We start from the raw sequence: 13,750 nt of genomic DNA on the forward strand, positions 1-13,750 counted from the left end.
AACAGAAACTATTTAGTCAGCCCCGTATAAGGTGTTAGTAAAATGAGAGAAAAGTACACTGACAGTGAAGGGCAAATCCCTCTGACAGTAAAGGGCACATTTCCACCGCTTCTTATTTTCACCCATCAAAAATTGGGAGTACAGGATCAGAGACATAATTTCGTTTCAAGTCCACTTTGCATTATCATCAGAAAAAAATATCCTGTACCCTCTCCTTGGCCCTTAAGAATTATTTAAAGAACGTCACTGTAAAACAAACATCAATTTTTTCCAAATAAAACACACTTTATATTATGATCTTACATAGGATTCACATTAGGCTAGTAAAATACAACATGTTGACATTGTTAAAGTTAATGTACAGTGATTTAGTATTTACGGTAGACATATTCAAAACTTATCAGAACAGCAGATATGTTAAAACACTTTGGACACCAAATAGGCTTTTTTGGTGTGTCCTTGAGGACTATCTGTCCTGTAATATTCCTTTTGGAAAACCACCAAATGTAACTATAATGACAATGACACTATTATGGCTCTATAGAATTATTTTAAGGTGTTATTTTATAACTGAGTCATATTTTATTATTACACTAAGCTATTTACATTGCACAATTGTCCCTAACATTCTCCATCAGAGTATTCAAAAAAGAATATATAAATTAGAAGGAAATAATGAAGCCATCCCAAATTTCAGATGAACACAAAGCTAATTTGATCTATAATGTCCTCCATCTGTTATTTTGATTCATTTTAAACATTATACATTTACATACCTTCAAATAAAGAAGTCAAAAAGCAGATGTGTTTATAACAGAACACTTCATTCATGTGAAGAAACATCAAAAATAATTTTTTTGCAATGGTTTGGTAGATTTAGGTTGGATATTTGAGGTATGCAATTTTTCCAATAACTGAGAAATAATCAGGCCAAGAAGATATTAGGCAATGGGACAAATGGAAGAGCAATAAAACTGTAGCAAATTCTATAGTAGAATGACCAAATCATTAATGTGGTTTTTCAACTTTGTTTTGTTATATTTATTGCCTATCTAGTAAGTTTAAATAGTGATAATGAAACTTTTAAGTTGGTATAAGTAGTTTGAATAATGTGTCTTAAAATTCTTATCCACCTGGAACTTGAGAATGTGATTTTATTTGAAAATAAGGTCTTTGCAGATGTAACCAATCAAGGTAAGGATCCAGATGAGATCATACTGGATCAGGCCCTAAATCCAATAACTGTTATTCTCATAATAAAAGAAGAGGACACGAAGATGCATAACAAGACACAGAAGAAGGCAAAGATGTGAAGTTAGAGGCAGAGATGTGAAGTTAGAGGCAGAGATTCAAGTGATGCAGCTACAAGTCAAGCAATGCTAAGGATTTCCATGGTGAGACTTGCAGGGAGACACCAGTAGCCAGGAAAAGGAAAGGAAGGATTCTCCCCCTAAAGCCATCAGCAGAAGGATGGCTTTGCTAACACCCTGCTTTCAAACTGAGAGAGAAAAAAATTTATTATTTTAATCCACCTAGTCAGTGGTACTTTGTTTTGACAGCCCTAGGAAACTAATATAGCTGATGAATTTTATTTAATATAGATTTTTAAATCATTTGAAAGGTTAAACTTTTAACTTTAGAAAATTTAACATATCTATGAGGAAAAACAACATGTGAAAATTTAAAGGTATAAAAGTTTTCTCTGCACTGAGAAAATATAAATCAAATAAGACCCATGAATACAGTGAATTTAAAAATTTCTACATGGTTCATATTCCTAAACTACTCAAAATGTGTTTAAATATTATTTTATTTAATGCATTCATCCAAATATGGAAAAAAGGAAGTAAGAAAGAAATCTTATCCAAAAGTATTTTATAAGAAATAAATGAATATATATATTTGATATCTTTTACTGCTTCCTTTTTGATCTAAATATTTCATTTATTTCACAGTATATTAGCTTTGAATCTAAAAATTAATTAAAATAATTAATACCTAATAATACCAGATTTTTATTCCTGTTTTCAAAATTGTCACATGCCTATGGGAAGCCAAAATTTTGTGAAGACAGAGAGGAAAGATTATAGAATCACTCACTGTATTTCATTTTACCCTCCAAATTTAAGAGTTAACAAGTTAGTTTTTATTTTCTGTATCTAAATTTCATTGAACCTGTATTAGGTCAGAAGTTTTTATTATTCTATATGCCTCACTCATTCCTTGGGTATAATTTGTTATTCAATTTGCAATCCTGTGTGGCACTGGATTTAGGAGTTTGCTTACATGCAACAGCATGTAAGACATGGGGTTTTTTTATTACTTCTTTTTTTTTTTCTATTTTTGATCCTCGGTCTATTGTGTTCATTAGCTTCCACATATAACTGAAATTATATTGTACTTGTCTTTCTCTGACTGGCTTATTTCACTTAGCATAGTAATATCCAGGTTTATCCATGATATTACAAAAGTTAAGAGTTTCTTCTTTTCTATGGCTGAGTAGATTATGTAAATATATCACAGCTTTTTTATCCACTCATCTACTGATGAGCACTTGGGCTGTTTCCAGTTCCTGGCTATTGTAAATAACACTGCAATGAACATGGAGGTGCATATATTCTTTCAAATTAGTGCTTTGGGATTCTTAGGATATATTCTCAGGAGTGAGATCATTGGGTCAAAGTCAGTTCCATTTTTAATTTTGTGAGATAACTTTATATTGTTTTCCACAATGACTTCACAAGTCTGCATACCCATCAACAGCGATCATATCGTAAAATCATTATATTTTGACTACTACCTTTAGATAACAACACAATCATTTTTGTTGATTTTTTTCTAGCTGAGTAGAGTACATGAACTATGCAAAAGCAGTTAATTAAAATCAAGGTTGAAAATGAATATATGAAGTCTGTTCCTATTAAGGAGCCCAGGCCAAAACATCTTGCTTTTTCTAGCTTACATTTAGGTGACCAACTTTCTTAATCCTACAGTTGTCTATTCTACTTCCAAAGGTAGTTTCAAATTTCCTTCAGATTACTGAAAAAAAAATGCATTGACATCATGGCAACAATTCATCAGTCTAGGGCTATTTTAGGGATTTCAAATTAATATTTCCACACTATTATATTCTGCTTTCATTATGTGCCTCTCTACCAAAAACTCTGCATGGCTTCCGATGCCTCATGAAAGAAAGCCCAAACTCCTCATTCACAATGGCAAAGATGGATGGACCCCATAAACTGGTTCAGAAGGTACCTTTCCAAATCTGTCTACTAAGATTACATATCAGGCCCTATTCTCCATTGATTAGGTTTATCCATTCACTGTTTGTAATATACTGTATGAGGATCGTTGTTTCTGCGATTTTATTCACCTCCATCTTATTAGAAATATCCATCGCTCTTTGCATGCATCCAAATCCCCTACACTTAAACTTTATGCTTCCTTTGAACTCACAGCTCTTGACACATTTATGCCTCTTATTCCATTACTGGAACAGTAGTGATGTGGGAGTTATTTTATATTCCACTGCTCAAGGTCATTGCCTGAGCCTGATTTTTTACACACGTCTGCTTTCTGAGGGTACATGTTATCACAGGGTGTACAGAGTTAGTCACTGCTGCAGATACTGGCATGCTGGGAGCTGGTTACAAAGTGATGTGAATTTTCAGAAAATATTTGAACAATTAAATTTCACAAATTTCAACCTCTGGCTTAAGTAAGTTAATACTTGGCCTACCAATTTGGTATTAAATCACACAGAACTTACAACAATTTAAAGACACTATAAAATTTAAATCAAAGACAGTAAGATGAGGTATAGCTCAACGATTGGGTGAAGGATGAGGATGAGGGTCAAAGTTGAAGTGGAGCCGCATTGGCTGGTTATCTCAGTTGGTTAAAAGCATCAAGCAGAAACAACAAGGTTATAGGTTTATCTCCAGTCAAGTCACACATGGGAAACAACCAGTGAAGGCATGACTGAGTAAAGCAACAAATGATTGCTTCCATCCCCTTCCCTCTCTCTTCCTTACTCTCTCTGTCTCTCTAAAAATCAATTGATAAATAAAGAAGTTAAGCCCTGTCTGGATCGCTCAGTGAGTTGGAGCACCATCCTGGTGTGCAGAGCTTGAGGTTGTCAGTTTGATTCCCTGGTCAGGGCACATACAGGAGCAGATTTATTTTCCTGTATCTCTCTCTCCCTATTTCTATAAAAAGGGGCAAAAAAGTTGAAGTGGAACTCAGGAATATATTGTAAAGATGAAGGTCAGGTATTTTCTTGCAAATATTTGTATTTATATTTTGAACTGGATAAGTCAATCATATTCCATGAAAAAAAACTAAAACACTAAATTCACATGGCCATGTAAAAATTATACTGCTTTGACTACATATGTTATTTTATAGTATCTTCTTTCATTTTTAAGCTATTTCATAGGTTATTACTAAAATTCAATTGCTAATATCAACTTGAATATAAACAACTTGCTGGAAGAATAGAAGAACCTTTCCATGACTCCACTCATATATATATATATATATGAATATTACTCAGCCATGAGAAAGGATATCCTATTGTTTGCAACAACATAGGTGAAACTTGAGTGCATTATGCTAAGCGAGATGGTGAAAGGAAAATACTATATGATATCACTTATACGTGAAATCTAAAAAAAGCCAAACTCAGAAGTAGAGTAGTATTTACTGGGGACTATAGGGTGGTGAAAATGGGGCAATTTGATCAAAGAGTACAAACTTCCTGTTATAAGATAAATAAATTCTGGGGTATTGAATGTATAGGATAATGATTATAGTCAATAATGCTATATTATATAGGTAAAAGTTGAAGAGAGTACATCTTAAATTTTCTCAACACACAAAAAAAGAAATGGTAATGATGTAACAGCATAAAGGTGATAGGTAAATTTATTGGGGTAATTATTTTTCAGTATACATATAAGTGCATCAAATCAACATGTTGTAAACCTTAAACTTACACCATGTTATATGCAAATTATATTCAATAAAGCTGAGAGAAAACAAAATTGCATTTAGGTAGTGGGAAAAATAGAACTACATCATGTCCAACAATCTCACTTCTGGGTATATATCCAAAGTAAAAGAAAATTGGAAGTTGAAGAGATAGGTGGACTCCCATGTTCATTGCAGCATTATTTACAATAGCCAATATCTGGAAACAACCTATGTGTCCATCAATGATGAATGAACAAGAAATATTTTGAATATGTCTAATGGAATGTTTCCTGCCATGTACATGAAGGAAATCCTGCTTTTTATGACCTTGAGGGCATTATGCATAAGTGTAACAAGCCTGACAAAGATAAGACTGCATGACATCACTTATATGTAGAATCTAAAACAAAATAAAAGTCAAGCTCATAGAAACAGACAGTACAAAAGTGGTTGCCAGTGGCCAGGGGATGGAGGACATAAGATAAGATTGGTTCAAAATATAAACTTTCTTCTATAAAGTTAATAAGGCTTGAGAATTTAATTTATAACATGGTGATTACAATTAATAAGACTATATTTTAGAATTAAAATTTGCTAAGAGAAGAGAAATTAAATGTTCTTACCAATAAATAAATAGATAAAGAAATAGATAGACAGATAGATAGATAAACAAAAACTGAGGTGTATGAGGAGATGGATATGTTAATTAACTAGATGAGAAGAATCCTTTCATAATGTGTGTGTACATCAAATCATTATGATGTATACCTTAAACATCTTTAATTTTATATGTCAGTTACACCGCAATAAAGCTGAAACAATTTTTTAAAGGCAATAAGTACAGGAACTAAAGGTTGAATATTCTTAGAAAGAAGATAAATATAATTATCCATCAAATGATAGTAATGCTTTGGTGCTGTCACCTCCTTTGCCAGTGAAGTTATAGAAACTAAACACTAGAAAGATGCATGAAGAATGTTAAAAGGTATTAATCTTGCAGAATATACTATAGTATATGTCCTAGTGGGGGTAATCAGTAGTAAAATTGATCATTTAAATTTACAAACACTTGTAATAGTATTGTAAAATGTAAGTGCAGTTGATAATTTAAAAATAAACTTAATTTTTTCCTATATTACTGCTATTGGTAAAGTTTTATATCTACTTTTTAAAATTTTTATTGTATTTTTCTTTTAGTGAGAAAGAAAGAGAGAGAGAGAGAAGAAGAAGAAGAAGGCAGAAAGGGGGAAGGATGAGAGGCATCAATTCAGAGTTGCAGCACTTTAGTTTTACATTTTTAAAGAGTAAAAAATAAAAAGAAAGAAAAGGTAATATTTGACGTATGACATGTTAACATTATTTGCAATTCAAATTTCAGGGTTCACAAATAAAGTTTTATTGGGACACAGCCAAGTTTTCTCATTTATGTGTTATCTATAACTACTTTTGAACTTTGAAATACTTAGAGCAGAGAGTATATGACACACAAAGCCTAAAATAATTATTAGTATCTGGGCCTTTATAAAAAACGTTGGCCTGTCTCTGATTTCTGAAAAGTAAAAAGAATGTAATTATGGTTTATAAAATAGGTTATAAATTTTAAAGAACTTTCTTTTATATGGAATGAGATAAGAATATTGTATATCCTACTTATATTTATTCCCAGAACACCAAACATATACTCAACTCAAAATTTGTAAACTCAGTAATATTAATTTAAGACAACCATTTTTCACAACAGTTAATGTTTTTATTTTAATACAAACCGATACAGAAGATACTACATATTTGTTGTGACCTGTAATCAAGTAACAACCCACTGGTCAAGTAACAACTCACTGGTCTGTGTAATCTCTAACAGGTACAAAGTGGTGCTATCTAAAGCAAATAGGATGAAATCATCCATTGTGGAAATCAGAATGATTTTGTAAATAAATATTAAAGCAAAAAAATTCTTCAGAACTTCCAAGGACATCGTAAATTCTAGATTTACTTTCACTTTTTTCTCTGCTTTGTTATCAGAGGAAAACTAAGCATTGTTTCTACGATATATGGAGAAAAGTACATCATTCCTGATAAGTATGCTACATGTATTAGGTATTCTCTTTTTTTATTTTTAGTTTTAGTTTTTTGTATTTTTCTGAAGTGAGAAGCCAGGAAGAAGAGAGACAGACTCCGACATGCACCTGACTGACTGGGATCCACCTGGCATGCCCACCAGAGGGCGATGCTCTGCCCATCTGGGCCATTGCTCCATTGCAGCCAGAGCCATTCTAGCATTTGAAGCAGAGGCCATGGAGCCATCCTCAGTGCCCGGGACCACTTTGCTCCAATGGAGTCTTGGCTGTGAAAAGGGAAGGCAGAAATAGAGAGAAGGGAGAGAGGCAGAGGTGGAGAAACAGATGAGTGCTTTTCTTGTGTGCCCTGGCCAGTAATCAAAACCAGGACTTCCACATGCTAGGCTGACATTCTATCACTGAGCCAACCTGACAGGGCCAGGTATTCTCTTAATGAGTACAAGTTGTAGATGTACTTACTAAGTGCATCTTAAATGCATTGACAATAAAATTCTTCTGTACAAATGTGAAAAGGAAATGTTCTAAATAAAATAAAACATGTCTAAATAAAAAATTTACAATTATACTATTATTCCAAATCATCACAAATATGTACACTTTTCTATTCTTTCCAGTTATTTAAGCAAATGACCAAAAGCACAAAAAAAGAGAAATGACCTTATTTCTTATTTACCCATCACTTGCTTGGTTTGCATATAAAATCAGAGCATCTATAAAAATCCCTTTAAAAAGTTGACATTTTTGGAAATCAAGTTATTTTATACAAAATAGAGATATTTCCAAAAATTGGAAATTTATGCAGTAATCTCATATTATATCTGCAACCAGTTCTTTTCCAATCCCGTGTATAGATTTGTAGGTCACCTTAATCAAATTATTCATTCTTTCTTCATTCATTTGTATTCTATTAGCAAATATTTTTCTTAGCATCCGCAATGGGCTAGGTACTCTGTGGGGTGTTATACAGAATAAAAAGATGAATCAGATATAAATGTGATCTCGAGGATCTTATAAACAAGTGAGTATTAATCATATGCACACATAACTGTGAGATATAAAATGATGAGTGCACCTGAGAGAGGTACAGATAAGACAATTTGGAAGGTCAGAGGAAGAAGTGATTGCTTCCAGCTGGAAAGATCCAGGAGGGATTTATTGATGAGGCTGCATTTGAGTTGTACCTTAAAGGATGGTAAAGAAGGGTAAATTAAATTGAGTAGCAAGGGCATTCCACAAACTAACATGGTGTGCAAATGATAGGTGAGAATATGGTGGATATGTACGGGTACAGAGGAAAATGACATTTGTTTGTCCATAGCTTAGGATGCATAAAGTGGAACAAGTTATAGTTAAAGTCTAGAGATGCTGCTAGAGGTCAGAATCTGAAGGCAGTGAATTCAGACAAGTCTGGGCTCGAATCTTGGCTCTAGATTTACTGGCTATCTGGCTAAACTAGGACTATTTACTTAATCTCTAAATTTAAACAAGGAATCTAAAATATGTTTACCTAACTTGCAGGGTCATTGTAATATGAGAAATATGTCTGGCACATTATAGATGCTGAATAAGTGCTAGCTATTATGGTATCAATAATATATTCAGTAACAGGCTAAGAATTGTATATAGTTCTGTAAGAATTCACTGTACCAACTATGGGAAAGTGCCACAAGGTCTCAGGATCTGAAATGTACTGCATATTTGGAAAGTAAGAATCAAGGAGCTAACTAGTACTTTTTAATTGGAAATGCCCAATTATAATTACCTGGTGATCTTTGCAGAAAGTATCATGACTGGGCTTCCACTAGACCAATTAAAGCAGAATCTTAATTCTTAGAACCTGGACATGATGTTTTTAAAAAGTTCCCTACAGGTTAAGAATTGCTATTGTTTTAGATACAAGTTATTATAATTAATATGAGAAATATGAGAAACCCAGCAAAATATATTTTATTATAATAAATGGGGTTATTTTTATTCTACATTAGTAGATATCAGTTTTCCAGACTATCTTTTTCGGTTTCTCTGTCATACTCTTTGACATATTCAAATCCCTATCCAGTACTTACCATAGGACCTGATCCAGTGAAGGTCAAAATGAATGTTTGTTTAATGACCGCATGATTGACTGATGTTATTCCTACTCCCCACTAGATAAAAATGACAGCTATCCATTGGGTAATAGGTAGCAATATTTAAAATATTTACCTTTTAATCCTTGTTTTCTTTTGCAAAAGCTATCTCATTTATTAAGTTAATGTTAACATTAGGTTTATACATGTAACTATAATGAGTAATCAACCACATCTAGACAGTAAGATCATGAGCCAACATTCACAAGGGAAAATTTATGATTGATAATATATCTTTAGATTTATTAACAACAATATCAAAGTAATGTTTTTAACATTTTTAAAAACTGTATTCTAGATTGTATATTACCTAGAAACTATACAAAGAAATACTTTAAAAAATTTTATCATGTTTTATGCTAATAGTCTTACCATATTATTTTGTGGAACAGTTGGTGAGTCACAGTCATGCTGTTAAATTTGCTAATAATTTTCAAAGAAAAAAACTTCATTCATAAATTGAAGTATAAATAAAGGGATATTGAAGTATGCTGATAGACAACAGATTGAGAAGTCAGTGCTAAGGGAGTCACCAGAGGCCCATGGCTCCTTAGAATTTGAAGGGACTTGAGAGATAATCTGGGAGAATATTTTATCAAAAACAAGAAATTCCACTCCTCCTGAAATCAAATAGTGAAAGAAAAAACTACTAGCTTCTTGTCAAAATAGTGAAAAACCTAAAGAAACATCAAAGCTCACTGCCAAAAGGGCATAAATTTTGGGTCTCTCACTATATTTTAGTAGATTGAGGGCTCTTCTAGGGACTAACTTCAGTCAAAAATATAACAAAGAGACAGCAAATTCCAGTCATCAGAAGTAATGGCAGTATTAAAATGCTACAAGCAGGCTCCCTACTGGCTTTTGTTTTGACAGGTGTCTACTCAGGTATTTGTGTTTTCTAAAACGTTTCTCTCTTCATGTGCACAAACGGCCCTCCCCTTTTATGAGTATCCATTCCATTACAGTATTTACTATACATAAGACAATCAAAACCATTAAACTGTCTCTAATCTTTTCCTCTGTGGTTATATAAATTATTTGTTTACCCTGAGAGTACATGAAAATTTTATAGGCACAATCTAGGATTGCATCTATCTAGCTTTGCTCTCCAATAAATCTTCTGTAAATATTCAATGTGGTTACCTCAGTGTAACCACATTGTAATCTTTGCTTGTTGCTTTCACAATAATAATCCAGGCTGGCTAAAAGGCACATCTCATAGCCAAGAGAGGAACACGATGACCAAATTCTAATTCTCTCTGGTTTGGTTCATGTCTGCTACACTTTCATGGAGGAGGCCAACTTTATCCTGTAAATGGGGTCTCAGAGCAGTCATTGCAATCATGTCTTCTTAAACTATCCTATGCAAATGATATCCCCTATTCATCTATAAGGTAGGTTATTCATGCCACAAATTTTTGTCCTAGAAACTATTTTAGATGCTCAGGATACCATTATGAACAAAGGCAAAGTCAATACACTAAAAAGTTGTATTCCAGAGAATAATAAAAAATGAACAGAAATCAGAGATGAGCTATGAAGAAAAATACACATTAAAGGAGACAGTCAATGGGGCATGGAATAGTTCTCAAAAAAGGATAGTCAAGGAAGGCATTTTTGAGGAGGTACATGGATGTAAAAGTAGTAATAAGATGAACCAGACCATTTTAAAGGAGAAGGCCATTTGAGGAGATATAAAAGAAAGCAAAGCTGGACTAGAATGTTCTACAAGAAAATGAGAAGGTGACCAGAGTGGCTGAAACAGAATGGAAGTGGAGGAGATTAATAAATGATGAGATTAGAGAGATTATTATATGTGATGATTAATTTTATGTGTCAATACCCATCTATTTGGTCAAACATTCTGGACATTTCTGTAAGAACTCTTTGCATGAGATTAACATTTAAATTGACAGACTGAAAAAAGCATATTGCCCTCCCTAACATTGATGGTTCTCATCTAAACAGTTAAAGGCCTAAATAAAACAAGGCCAACCCTCCCCCAAGTAAGAAAGAGTTTCTCCTGCCTGACTTCCTTCAAACTCAGATGCTGGCTTTTTCCTATGTTTAGACCCAGACTGAAACTTGGCTCTTCCTTGGTCTCAAGCCTATCTACCAGCCTTCAGACCAGAAATATGCCTTTTGTTCTCCTGGTTTTCAGACCATCAAACTCAGATGAGAACTAAAGCATTATCACTACTAGGTCTTCAGTTTGCTGGCCCACCCTTCAGTTCTTGGAATTTAGCCTTCATAATCTTAGAGCTAATCCCTTAATATCTATATCTACATATTGATAGTTATCTATATAGCTATCTATCTTCTATTGACTCTATTTCTCTGAAGAACACTGCTTGATATAGAGGCTTAGGAGTCACATGATCTTCTTACTATTTAAAAGGATCACCCTCTATTTAGCATGGTCAGACTGTGGTGGGGCAAAGGTAGAAATAGGAAGAGCAGCCAGGATGCTGATGCAATAATCCAGGCAGGAGACAAAACAGAGGCCTTTACTAGGGTGGTAGTAGTGGAGATAATGAGAAGTAGTTAGAGTCTATGCATATTTGAAGTCTGAGCCAACAGGATTTGCTGATGAGGAGTAGAGGAAGAAAGAAAAAGTTGAGAAAGATTTCCAAAGTTTTTGTTCACAAGTTGAAAATGGTAAAATAGATTTCCATTTCCTAATACAGAAAAGGCTTGAGCAAAGCAAGTTTATAGAAGAAATTGAGAGTTTTACTTTAGAGCCATTTATTTTGAGAAATCTTTTGAACAAGCAAGTGAATAGGCAATTAGAAACACTAGTCAGAAGTTCAGAAAAAAAAGTTAGTTAGGAATAAGGGGTCTAAATTGATTATAATTGGTATGTAGACAAGATTTAAAGCTAGAGGGCTTGACAAAGGAGACCACTTAGGGAGCTTGTATGAACATGGAAGATTTTTTCAGAAATGAGGGTCATTGTACATAGCTTGGTGTTGTCAAATAAGTTTGTGAATATGATGTATATGTTTGCTCGCTTATAGTTAGCATTGGTGTGGGAAACAGACTGTAAACTGGCAAGGTCCCTATAGCCTAAGGCTTAGTTTTAAGACTAAGCCTTTCCCACCATTTTAATACTAAGATCTTTTCAACATCCTTCTAATACTAAAATCTCAAAACTAAGCTTTACCCCACACCCTTGACTGTTGCATGATGTGGGGTGGTGTACTCTTATGAGGAATCCCATTTATGCCTCAGATAAGCAGCTTTGTATTGGAGACTTCCTTATTTGTATATTGGCTTAAAGGCTTTAATTTTCTACACTATAAAATAAAGCAGACCAGGGTCTCTCTTTCTTGGTTCCTGCCATAAGCATTGCAGAGGAAAGCCAGCAAAGATAATGGAGTGCTGAAGGAGAAGCCAGTTTGTGCAAGAGAAGATGGGGGACACAGCTGAATAAGGCTGGTAGGGCCTTTGATTCTAGGAAAACTCAGATGAGTCAGTGACTCTGGGGGCCCTGACTGGAAAGGGAAGTGTTTTCCCACTGTGTGTATTTACTCGCTTGTTGGGTGCGAGCTAGGATTAAAGGTAATGGCCCACCAATTCTACACTCTGTTGTTTCATTACCAACTGTATGAATCAAATGTGAAGGTGCATGGGCCAGGTGGCTCCAATGGTGGCCATGATTACTAGCCATACAGTTGGCTAGTAGGGAATATTTCATAATTCTCAGGGCACCTAACACAATAAATATTGTCTACTATAGAATTCAGAAAAATAAAAGGATTACATTAAGTTAATAAATAGATGATGGCTTTTCTATCATCATTTATTTTGTGGTAAATCCTACTGAAATGCTCCTACTTCATCAGTTACTTCATTCATTTTATATGATATTTTAAAGTTATTCAAGTATGAAATTAATACATATGCTATATTTTTTCTATGTTATTAGTGTATCAGATTTATAAGGGTCTAATAGGCAAGTAACTCATATTATATATACTGAAGAAATTATTCTAATAAATATATTTCCTAGGCTAACATTGATTTGTAATTGACTCTAGGAAAGCCACCCCTATATTTTGTCTTGAACTAAAATATTTTTTTTGGTTTCATAATCTATAAAAATCATTTCTATTTAGCAAATTTATAAATATTGCAATAGGAGTTACTATACTTAAACTTTATTAAAAAGTTTTGTTTAGGCCCTGGCTGGTTGGCTCAATGGTAGAACATCAACCTGGTGTGTGGAAGTCCTAAATTCAATTCTTGGTCAGGGCACACAGGAGAAGCGACCATCTGCTTCTCCACCCCTCCACCTCCATCTCTCCCTTCTCTCTCTCTCTCTTCTCTCCTCCTGAAATATATATATATATATATATATATATATATATATATATATATATATATATATAATAAAATAAATATAAGGTCGCTACTTTGAAAATTTTTGCCTATCACTGGGGGTTCTGGAACCTAACCCCTGTGATAGACGAGGGACCACTTGTATATTCAGGGAAAACAAAATTTGTTCTTTATTCTTACCCTCAATATTCTTGATTCTTTTTTTCTAATTTCATGATAGGATGG

General features: G+C 33.6%; 1 protein-coding gene across 3 annotated transcripts in view; it reads right to left on the reverse strand.

The window, feature by feature from the left end:
* CTNNA3 (catenin alpha 3) overlaps positions 1 to 13,750 on the reverse strand; it is a 2,095,157-nt gene that overhangs the window by 1,132,409 nt on the left and 948,998 nt on the right. The window lies entirely within an intron of this gene.

This window comes from Saccopteryx bilineata, chromosome 9 (assembly GCF_036850765.1).
Source record: "Saccopteryx bilineata isolate mSacBil1 chromosome 9, mSacBil1_pri_phased_curated, whole genome shotgun sequence".
NCBI lineage: Eukaryota > Metazoa > Chordata > Mammalia > Chiroptera > Emballonuridae > Saccopteryx > Saccopteryx bilineata.